General features: G+C 47.8%; 1 long non-coding RNA gene across 1 annotated transcript; it reads right to left on the bottom strand.

Moving 5' to 3' along the window:
• Positions 1-2399: 2399 nt before the first annotated feature.
• LOC131425042 (uncharacterized) lies at positions 2400-10843 on the bottom strand. Its single transcript, XR_009228849.1, has 2 exons — positions 10663-10843; positions 2400-4532 (listed from the first exon to the last, which is right to left on the bottom strand). It is a non-coding gene; the product is annotated as an uncharacterized LOC131425042 (long non-coding RNA).
• Positions 10844-11052: the final 209 nt, after the last annotated feature.

Below are 11052 nucleotides of genomic sequence, written 5' to 3'. Positions count from 1 at the left end.
GCTAGGGGAGGGCTGGGGACGGGAAGCTGCCTCCTGGGAGATTCTGGGCTTTTGCTCTTCCTGACTCAGCTTCAGCCTCGGGCCTTCTCCCATCTGACCTAAACTGACCTCCACCAGGCCTTCCTGGAAGTGTGGTCACAAGTCATTAGATGCTCTGACAGTATTTATGCCTGTCTTTCCGAGCAGTTTCTGCAGGATCTGAACACGCTGTCTCCCTGCCCTGTGTCCTCAGAGTCCCTTCTGTGACTCTTTCTTCTTTTTTAAAAAGTTTTATGGTAAAATACATATAACACAGCACTTACGACGGCCCCGCTTCCTTCTCATTCCTGGCAGCCCTAATGAGAGTGCTTGTTACGGTTTGGATGTTAAATGTCCTCTGAGGGCCAGAGAAGTCAAGTGGCTGCCCCCAGGGCCAGCAGAGAGGGCCGTCTCCAGCACCACGCTAGACTGTGTGCTAAAGGCCTGGTCCCAGCTGATGGCCCTGTTGGGAGGTGCAGAAATATCCGCAGGTGGAGCCCAGATGGAGAAAGCAGGTCACCTGCCTTTGAAGGATCTATTTTGTCTCTGCTCCTGCCCCCTTCTCTCCCTCTTCCTCTCTCCCTCCCTCTTCCTCTCTCCCTCCCTCTTTCTCTCTCTCTCCCTCTCTTTCTCTATTTTTGCTGCCTGGACAACTTGAAGTGAGCAACTTTCTTCCTCCATGACCTCTGCCATGATGTCCTGCTTTAATATAGGGCCAGAAACAACCGCACCAAGTGATGATGGACTGAAATCTCTGAAACTGCGAGCCAAAATGAATATTTCTTCTTTTAAGTTTATTTTTTCATGGTATTTTGTCACAGTAACAGAAAGCTAACTAACACAGCGCTCCTGTTTGCTTCTTCCCCAGACTATAGGGAAGGATCAAGTTGGGATGCCCCAGATCTCCCATTTGGATGAAAACTTCCTTCCTTCCTTCCTTCCTTCCTTCCTTCCTTCCTTCCTTCCTTCCTTCCTTCCTTCCTTCCTTCCTTCCTTCCTTCCTTCCTCCCTCCCTTCCTTCCTTCTTTCCGGATTGAGCCCAGGGCATTCTACCATTGAGCTACATCCCCAGTCTTTTATTTTTAATTTTGATATAGGGTCTCACTAAGTTGTCCAGGCTGGCCTTGAATCTGTGATCCTCCTACCTTAGCCTCCTGGGTTGCTGAGATTACAGGCATGCTTTATTGCACCTGGAAAAAAGTTTTTATCTTATCAACCATTCCTTTGATAAGTGTGAGTGTCCTACTCAATCTGCCTTCCCTCAGGAGAATTCTAATGAAAAGCGTTCAAATTTAAAAAGTCAAAGAGTGTTGGTTCTAGAAAGATCAACCTGCTCTTAGCCTATGTGCATCAGGAAAGAGCATCGGATCCAAACCTAAAACACTGTGAAGGCTGCCGGCTTCCAAGGAGCCAGTGGGGAGGACACCAGCCAGCAGGCGAAGGGCTTGGGTCTCCAGGTGCTTGGACTGTTTGGTCTTTTCCGGAAGCCTGTAGTTGGCTGGGACATAGCCCAGGTCCTGTCTGTGGGCGGGGACGGGGCCCTCCCCTGATACACAGTGTTCAAATTGGTATGCTTTGGTTACAAGACAAACAGAGCATGGGCTTTTGTTGGTTTTACATGCGGTCGAGTAAAGGACCCATTTCATTCTATCTTCCTCTTCACCATCGTTAGCACTGGCTTTCCCCAAAGACTGGTTACCCTGATAGTCCCATTTCTCTGCCTCCCATGGTGCCAGGGGACCCTGCTTCCTTGATAAATCCAACTGTAGAAAGAAACCACCCTCCCATGCGTAGAATGCAGAAAGAGACTACTTTCTCTAGCACAGACTTTAAGTCATAGGCTGACTGGGCCTATCTAGCTCAGATGTGCATCCTGGACCAATAACAGTGGCCACGTGGATGATGTGGTGGATGGACCCTAATCAAGATTCAGCACCAATACTGGGAATGTGGTCGGCCTTCCGTGAGTTACCATTATAAGCTCCCTGGAGAATTGTACTATATGGAGAAGAAGAGCATACTGAGAAAAATTGGGTTAGGAGGAAAGATATGGATCATGGTCCTCACAGCAGTGTTTTTCCAACAAGGGATTGAGGTCCATTGGTGGGTGTGACATCAGTTAAGACTGTGGCTCAAGCCAAATTCAGCTAGCCACCTACTTTTATAAATAAATTTTTATTAGAACACAGTCACCTCTGTTTCCTTTCCCACTACAATGGCTGAATTGGTTAGTTGTGACAGAGATCCTACGGCTCTCAAAGCCTAAAATGTTTACTACCTAGCCCTTTACCAAAAAAGTTTGCCAATACTGGTTTAGAGGGTTGCAGCCAGCATTAAAAGGCAAAGCAGGTTAAATAAGAATAGGAAATATCAGAGCTCCCTGCATGTGATAAGGATACGTTTTATTTTATGAGTTCTTTCTTGCAGTTTGTATAAACATACATGCATGTGCGGGTGCTGGTGGTGATTTATTGCTTCCAGTGGTTCATGATCAGGAGTTGAATGACTACTCTAAGAGCACTCCTCACTTTTGCCATGGGAATAACTTCTTACGGAGGTCTATCTGTAATAGTGCTGTCCCTTGGGTTGGATGGACCTGCATACCTGAGAGGGCCATGAAATCATTTTCTGGTTGTGACCTGGGAATGCTGGATGACACGATAGGTAGAGGACTAACAGGATCCTGGACAGGAGAAATCTGGACCAGCCATGGTTGGACTTGCTCCTCGGTAGGAGCACCAAGGCCAGCTGTTATAGTCAACCATCATCCAGTCGAGTGAGACTCTTGGCCTCGGGCACATGGAGGAGCCTGTGCTAGCAGCCCTTGAAGCCTCTGCTCATTGCAAGCTTCTGTGATTTTCAGAGTAGCCTTCACCCTAGTTGTAGATGGAAAACCAAGGACCAGAGGAGACCACACACAGAGCACCCAGGGGCAGGATTGGTGGCTCAGGCCTCCTCCTCACCCCCTACTTTCTTTGGCTGAAGCTCTATGCCTAGAAAGAAACTGGTCCAGATGGAAACTGCCTGGGAGTTCGGACTCTTGGCTTCTCCTTCCTGGCCAGCACAGAGAGGGAGGATTCCCCCTGACTCTTTCGGGGAGAGGAACCATCCTCACATAGTTCTCCATGTTTCTGGGCCTCTGGCTTTCAGCAGTTGCCCTCCTTGCCTTCCAAGGCTGGGTAGGCATCTCCCCACTAGGATGGGAGTCGCTGGAGTGCAAGGAGGCTGAGGTCCCCGGATGGTTTCTGCAGCCTCTTAGCCCCTGGTGAAATAATATTGGGCTGTTCATGGCCATGGCCACTTCAAAGACATTGCTGGGTTCCACAGAAGGGATGGTTTGACATTTATAGGGAAACCAAGGAACTAAGGAGCCAGTGAGGTCTCTGGTGCCTGGAGGATGCTCTTTTGAGAAGAAGAAATCCATCCCAGACAGGGATGTCCAGATGTTAATTGGAACTATGCAGCCAAGGGCACATAGCTTCACACCCATGAGACCTCAGGACCGGACAGGCAGAGGACTCTGAGCATGTCCTTGGGGAGGAGCCGGATAATGTTGCCTTGGATAAGAAGCTTCAGCAGGAGTAGCTGGAAGGACTTGGCTCTTTCTTCTGAAACTGCTCTCAGGTTCTGGAAGGAACATTTGATGTGGAAGTGGAGCTGCTCTCCAAAGAGCTTGTCACTGGACTTGATTAGTCACCAGAGTTTCCCCTTCCTTCCAGACAGCCGAGGCACAGGGTCCAGAAGTCCTGGTTTTTTTTTCTTTTTTTTTTTGTAGAGATGGAAAATTAGATTCTGAAATATCAAATGACAGCTTGGGTTCTCCAGAAAGCAGAGCCAGAGGCAAAAGCATGTGCATGAAGGGTGAACCTGAAGGTGATTCTAGAAAATGTAAGGAAAGCCAGGAGAAGCAGTGCATGCCTGTAATCCTAGTGAGTCGGGAGGCTGAGGCAGGAAGTATTGCAAGTTCAAGGCCAGCCTCAGCAGCTTAGTGAGGCCCTAAACAGTTTAGTGAGGTCCTAAGGAACTTAGTGAGACCCTGTTTAAAAAAGAAGGGCTAGTGATGTAGCTCAGTAGGTCGGCAGCCTGGGGTTCAATCCCCAAAACAAAACAAAGCAAAAAAAAAGTAAAAAAAGTAAAAAAAGAGGGCTGGGGATGTGGCTCAGTGATAGCGCGCTTGCCTAGCATGCGTGAGGCACTGGGTTCGATTCTCAGCACCACATACAAATAAATAAAGGTCCATCAACAACTAAAAAATATTAAAAAAAAATTAAAAAGTAAAGAAAAAAAATGGAAGGAGGGAGGAAAAGGAGGCAAAAAAGCAAGGAGTGAAAGAAAGTGTTGTTCTCCAGGGTGGGAGCTGGCTTCTTGCAGGCCTTCTGGAGAAGAGGTCTCAAGCCTTCTAGATTATCCACTGGCTCTCATCCCTCTGGTCAATGGGTCCTCCAGTGGCTTTCTGCACTCCCAGCTGCAGAAAGGTGGTCTGAGCTCACGTGAACTTCCCATCTCAGGTGCTGCTGAAATCCAACCATTTGGGCCTCATGTGAGGGATTTAGCTCAGGTCTGGAAAGTCAACAAGCTGAGCCTCGAAACCCAGCAGACTACGAGCAGGGGCAACACGTGAGGTCATGTACGTGGGTATACACACTCTCACATGGGAGTAAAGTCACACACACACACACACACACACCACACATTTACATCTTAGCTTTTGAAAGGACTATGGAACTAAACCAAATGGGAAAAGAAAAGGTCACCTACTGAGCCTGCTATAGCAAGAGTGAACTCAGTCATGTGTATTTGGAGAGACTCACAGGCACGTAGAGGAGTGGGAAGGCTTTATAGTGGGCAAGGGAGGCTTCAGGTGCCCCCTGGTTGGAGGCTGCGGGCGTGAGGAAGTTGGCTAACTAGATTCAGGGCGCCCTGTGTGTTTGGTTAGAAGCGCATAGCTTTCCCCTAGCATGTCCTAAGTTGGATGTGGGGACAAAAATTAGGGAAGCTGTCAGTTACTAATCAAGTCCTGGCCATGTCGGGCTGATTGTTTACAGCGGTTTGGCTTCCTGGATTGTCATGAGAGATAGCAGACTGACTTCCTGCCTGTCTGACTCACAGCGGGCTGGCTTCCTGGGCGGCTTTCTGTAGAGAAGGGGTTGGTTTCCCAGCCGGTGGCTGCAGATTGTATGTCACTGATCTCATTTAGACATGAGATACATCCATTTGTATATTCAGTCTCTGTACCTCAAAGGCCCCTGAAAGCTGATGGTAGCTTACTCACTAGGGAAAGCCAATTCCCTCATCTACTGGGATATTCTTCCTTTGCTGGGCCAAAGTCGTCTCCCCTATAAACACCACACTTGAATTCTACTTTTGTCTTGTGAAGCAGCTCAGGGCAAGCCTTCCTCGGCCACCCTCTGCAGTCTTTCCCACCTGAGAGCCAGTGTGTCCTGGGTGGTTGGTCTCTTCAACTCACCAGCTAGATGAGGAAGTGGGTGGGGCTGAGGAGCTATGTCCCTTCCTCTAGGAAAGACGTGACAGTTCACAAGACACATTAGCCACCTCTCTCCCTTAAAAACACATGAGGTGAGACAGGAGCCAAAGACACAGGTTGCAAGGAATAAGGAGATGTTGGCGGGTTTGCGTGGCAGAGCCAGGGTTAAACTTTCTTCCTTCCATCCCAGTTCTCCTCTTGTGCTATAGCTGGTGGAGTCTGGGCACAGCCACATCTCAGTGAGTGACCTTTGAACTTTTGATGGCCCAAGCTCCTTCTCTGCAGTGAGGAGAGATGAGCTCACTTTGGGAGTAAACCTTGTGGTGACAATTCAATGATATCCTATTAGTGGGTGTTGGAGAAACAAAGCCTTCTTCTTCCCTTGGCCACTGTCTTCCCAGGCTTCTCGGCCCAGGTGCATCTCACCTCTGGGCAGTGAAGCAGGCACCTTTACAATCCCGGTGACTCTTAATTTCTATGTAGTTTCCTTAGGAATCATGATGGGATAGCTTAGTCAAAATAAGCAGGCCCCAGGGAAAAAAGTGTCCCCCCATTTCTTAGAATACACCGAGAAACAAACAAGCAACACTGAACACAGACAAGCTATAAGTTCCCCGTGTGTCTTCAGAAGAAGCCAAGATAAGTGGGAACCAGTTATCCTGTTCTGTCCTTGATCAGTGAAGCTGGGGGACCAGAAGCCAGTATCTACTTGCCTCTCTGGCTCTTGGGGAAGCCGACTCCCTTCCTGGGTAGGGCAACGTCTCTATTCCACTTTATTTTCTGGAAAGACTTTCTCTGCAGAGGTTGCTTATAAAGGAAAGTCTTACTGTGATGTTGGCTGACCCGAACCTGGTTTCCTGGATCCCCATTTCAGTAGCATCCCTGATGGAAGGGATAGGTAGAAAGGAGGACAGACACCCTTTGAGTGTCTGTGCTAATTGCCTCCAGCTGCCATAAAAAAATTGCCCCAAACAGCAATGGAAAGCAACAGAAATTTAATCTCTCACAGGTCCAGAGGCTGGAAGTCTGAACTCAAGGTGACAGCAGGCCCTCATTTCCACCCATGTCCCTGGAGAAGAATCTGTCCTTGATGTTCCAGCTCCTGGTGGCTCCTGGCATTCCCTGGCTTGTGACAGCTCAGCTCCAATCTTTGCCCCTGCCTTCTCATGGTCTCCTCCTCCTCTCTTTTATGAGCTCACTTGTCATTGGATTTAGGATCCATTCTGGGAATCCTGGATGATCTCATGTCAAGATCCTTAATTTAATTATGTCTGCAAAGACCATTTTTTCAAATAAGGTCACATTCATAGGTTGGAATGGTATAGACTCATTTGTTCTTGGGGACATCATTCAACCCACTCGGGTTGTCTAAACAGTCTGAAGAGTTGTGTTCTGTACTTCTCACAAATACCAGTGATGAGGACATTATCACCAGTTTTCAGAAGAGAAAACTAAGTTTCAGAGAGGTGAGTTAACTCGCCCAAGTCCACAGCATCAGCAAGTGGCTGGACTAGAATGGAAACTTAGGGCTTCACCACCCAGACAAGAGGGAAGGGGACCCATGTGTGGAAAGGTAAGGAGGATGCAAGATTGGCCCAGTAAGGATGAGGGAGAAGTTTCATCTTGTTGCAAAAGTCAGTGGGTGAAGGTGGGGACCATGGGACATGGGAGGTGATGCTGGAAGGAGAGCTGGGGCCAGTCTCCCAAGGCCTTGAAACAGGCTAAGGATTTGGGCTTGATCCTGGGGACAGTGAGGAGTCCTTGGAGACTTGCAGTCTCTCAAAGGTGAAGGGTGGCTCTCTGGGCTGTGTGGAGGACGGGGGTGGGGGGGGGGAAGAGGAGTCAGCATGGAGGGAAGGAGCCCATCAGGAAGATGGAAACAGATAGCTCTGGTGAAGGTGGAAAGGGAGGGGGACTCTTGAGCCCAGGGGAAGTCCAAATGATAGGAAGAGTGTGGGGAAATTCAGGACTCTAGGAAATGCCCAGGTTTGGCTACTGAGTGTGACATGGGGCCACCTAATAACAGTGTAGGGAAGACCTGGCAACGGGCAATCATGATTTGCAGCTGCCTAAGAATTTTGAACACTTTTCTCTTGTGCAATTATAAGTCTACCCTGGAAGAAGGGTGCAGGTGTGGGAGCCGGCTCACAGTCAGGCAGCCCCAGGAGTCCTCCACAGGATGAAGCAATGTGAAGAAGGAGGCTCCCGTGGCCTGGATGTCAGCAGAAGATCTGGCTTTGGGAGGCACTTTGCTCATTAAGGAATTCTATGCTGTGGTCCAGGGCATTGTTCTTGGGCACTGAGCTCCATTCTGTTTCTTAAGACACCCAGCAATTCAATTTTTTCCTTTCTGCTGAAGCCAGCCGGACTAGATTCTGTTGTTTACAACTAGGTACCCTGAGCCATATGAATGGTTTATGGGTGAGGGTGGAAATGGGGTGCCAGGGGACAGGGATGTGTTGAAGGTCAAGTGTGTCCATGTGATGATGTCTAAGGGGCCATTGGCCTTGTGGGTTAGGAGCACAGATTTGAGACATTGGCTTGAAGGTGACTGTGAGGTTCATTGGAGATGAGTGTGTAAATCCAGGGAATCCTTTTATGGGGTGGAAAGAAGCAAAGGAGACTTTGGAGGAGACTGAGAAAATGGGTAGACCTAGAGAAAATGATGTGAAAAGCAGGAGAAGTTTAAGGAAAGAGTAGTGACCAGTGCTGAAAGCCACAAAGGGCAACTGAGAGGAGAACTGAAGATGGTACTTTGCTTTTGGCATTTAGAAGGCCAGGGGTTCAGGGTGTGGTGGTGAAGGCCTGTGATCCCAGCTACTTGGGAGTCTGAGGTAGGAAGGGTCAAAAGTTTGAGGCCAGCCTCAGCGATTTAGCAAAACCCTATCTCAAAATAAAAAAATAGAAAGGACTGAGGATGTGGCTCAGTGGTAAAGTGCCCCCCGGGTCCAGTCCATAGTAGCACCCCGACCCCACTCATGCCCAGAGTGACTTAGACAAAGCACTTCTCCTGGTATCATGGGAGCACCAGATGGGCTGGCATGGGGTGAGCAGGAGAAGAGCAAGTGCAGACTACTAGAAACTGACCGAGGAGGGAAGAATAGGAGGAGACTCAAGCTAAAGGAGAGAAGCCAGCCACAATGGCAGCTCAGCAGAGGAGCTGTGGTGGTCCCAGACTGTGGTGTGCACCAGATGGGAGTAACCAGGGGTGACGGTGCAGGTTGTCAGGTTGTTTATTTGTCGATACCTGATACTCTCTGATACCACTGTGATGGTGTCTTCTCTTTAATTGCATCTTCTAGTTGTAGAATAAAAAGTCTTTCGATCACTTAAAACCCAGTTAGACAGATGGGATCAAAGTAACTTTGGGTGAGGAATCAAGTTTGAAATCCAAACAGCTCTGACAATGAGCTAGTACAGGGGAACAAGTTGTGGTTAGGGAAACTCCAGGACCTGAGATGGAGTCTACGTGTACCCAAGTTAGAAGCCAATTTCTTCTTGGTGCCTCCATGTGGATATAGCCCCCTGCGATGGTCTGAATGTTTTTGTTTCCTCAAAATCCCCAATATGATAATGTTAAGAGGTGGGGTCTTTGAGAAGGTGCCCTTTCTGGGCACCTGGTCCAGAATAATGTTTTAAATGTGTAAAAGTAAGTAAGATTATAAAGGAAATAAATTATATTGAAATACAGTTATAAAACTATATATTAAAGCCAGGTATGGTGGTGCACACCTGTAATCTCAGCAACTCAGGAGGATGGCAAGTTCAAGGTCAGCCTGGACAACTCAGCAAGACCCTGTCTCAAAATAAACAACAACAAAAGGGCTGGGGATGCAGCTCAGTGGTAAAGCACCTATATATTTTTATAAAGCATATTTGCAATATGGTAATATTTACGCTTCTTTGTTAATGCAGCAAGTAACCCAGTCTAAGAGCTCTCTAATTATGATTTCAGTGTAGTGATGAGCTGAAATGATATTTGGAGCTATTTGCAGCAATAGCAACATGATACTAACACCTGCATTTTTCTTGGTGAGGAAGTCAGTTACTGCTAATCATTCTGTGACTTCTAGCCTACAGTTAAAATAGAAGAAAACATTAAAATTCAGTTAGGAGTTGGGGATAATAAGCGTTCCATTTTCCTCTCCACCCAAGTTCATGGATCTTCTGAATCCATGAACTTGTTGGGGGAGTTTACTGAGGCCCCAGTAAAGAACCCCTGGTCTGAATGCTTGGGTTTCTTTTGTTCTATTATTATTATTTTTCATATTTTCTGAAATGAGTCACAGCAAACTCTCATGTAATAGTTAGCAAGAAACCAATAATAAAGACATTTTGCCCAGCACTATGATGCACACCTATAATCCCAGCGGCTTGGGAGGCTGAGGCAGGAGGATTGCGAGTTCAAAGCCAGCCTCAGCAACTTAGCAAGGCACTTAGCAACTCAGCGAGACCTTGTCTCTAAATAAAATATAAAATAAGGCTGGGGATGTGGCTCAGGGGTTGAGCACCACTGGGTTCAATCTCAGTACCAAAAAAAAAAAAGAGGGAGCACATGTTAACACACGTGATTAACCATCAACACAAGATACCTCACACTGAGGCTGGAGCAGCCAGGCCCCTGGACAGGGACTTCCTTTGTAGTTCACAGAACAATGACCTCAAGAGACTCTCAGGGGACTCCATCAGGGCTCAGGGCTGACTTGGGTGTGGACCAGGGCCCTATGAGAGTAGCCCTTGCTACACACACACACACACACACTACCCTGGAAAATGGCAACACTGGCATTAACTGAAAATGGAGGAACTGGGGCCTAGCCCAAAGTATAAGTAGACCCCCACATAGCTTTTTCACACAAACACTCAACCACAGGTTTGTCTGCTGTCCACCTGCCTGCATTCTCTCTGCAGTTGTGTAGGAATCTGGGAGAGGTTTTCTGACACATCTCCACTCTCTTCCTACTTTCATAAGGGCACCAAATACATTTTTAGCACTTCTCACCATTGTCCCCGCTCTCTCCCCTTCTCAATTCACTTCACCACTGACTTCCTGCCTTTGCCTCCTTGGGCTCCTGACTGCTTAGGCCCCCAGCCTCCTTTCCTGCACTATTTCCATCAAAAAGTAACCCAGATCCTATCAAGTGGACTGTTGAACCCACCTGCACACAGGAACAGGAGACCTCTAAGCTGTAGAGAGAAATTAGACCCAGTACCCACGGGCTCCAGGTCTGGAAGTGTGGAAGTCTCTCGATGAACACTTGGTTGAGCTACTGCATGAAGAACCAGTGCCTCTTCTCTGGAAAGCTCCCCAGAGTCTCTTCTGGGATTTCCACCAGGTCACCAGCTCTCCCTCACCCTACTGGCTTTTCTCAAGCAATGGCATTCAAGAGAAAGAAAAAGTTGTCAATCCATGTTATTGTTTTATTTGGCAACAGTGCTTCTTACTACAACTTCTTCTTTTTCCCCTTCTCCTCCTTCTTTCCTTGGTATCAGAGATTGAATCCAGGGACTCTTAACCACTGAGCCACATCCCCAGCCTTTTTTGTATT

The sequence above is a fragment of the Marmota monax genome, unplaced genomic scaffold, assembly GCF_021218885.2.
Source record: "Marmota monax isolate L192 unplaced genomic scaffold, Marmota_monax_Labrador192_F-V1.1 WCK01_AAM20220418_F8-fsc00181, whole genome shotgun sequence".
Taxonomy (NCBI): Eukaryota; Metazoa; Chordata; class Mammalia; order Rodentia; family Sciuridae; genus Marmota; species Marmota monax.
The sequence above is the reverse complement of the archived record's forward strand: the minus strand, read 5'-3'. Positions and strand labels throughout refer to the sequence as shown.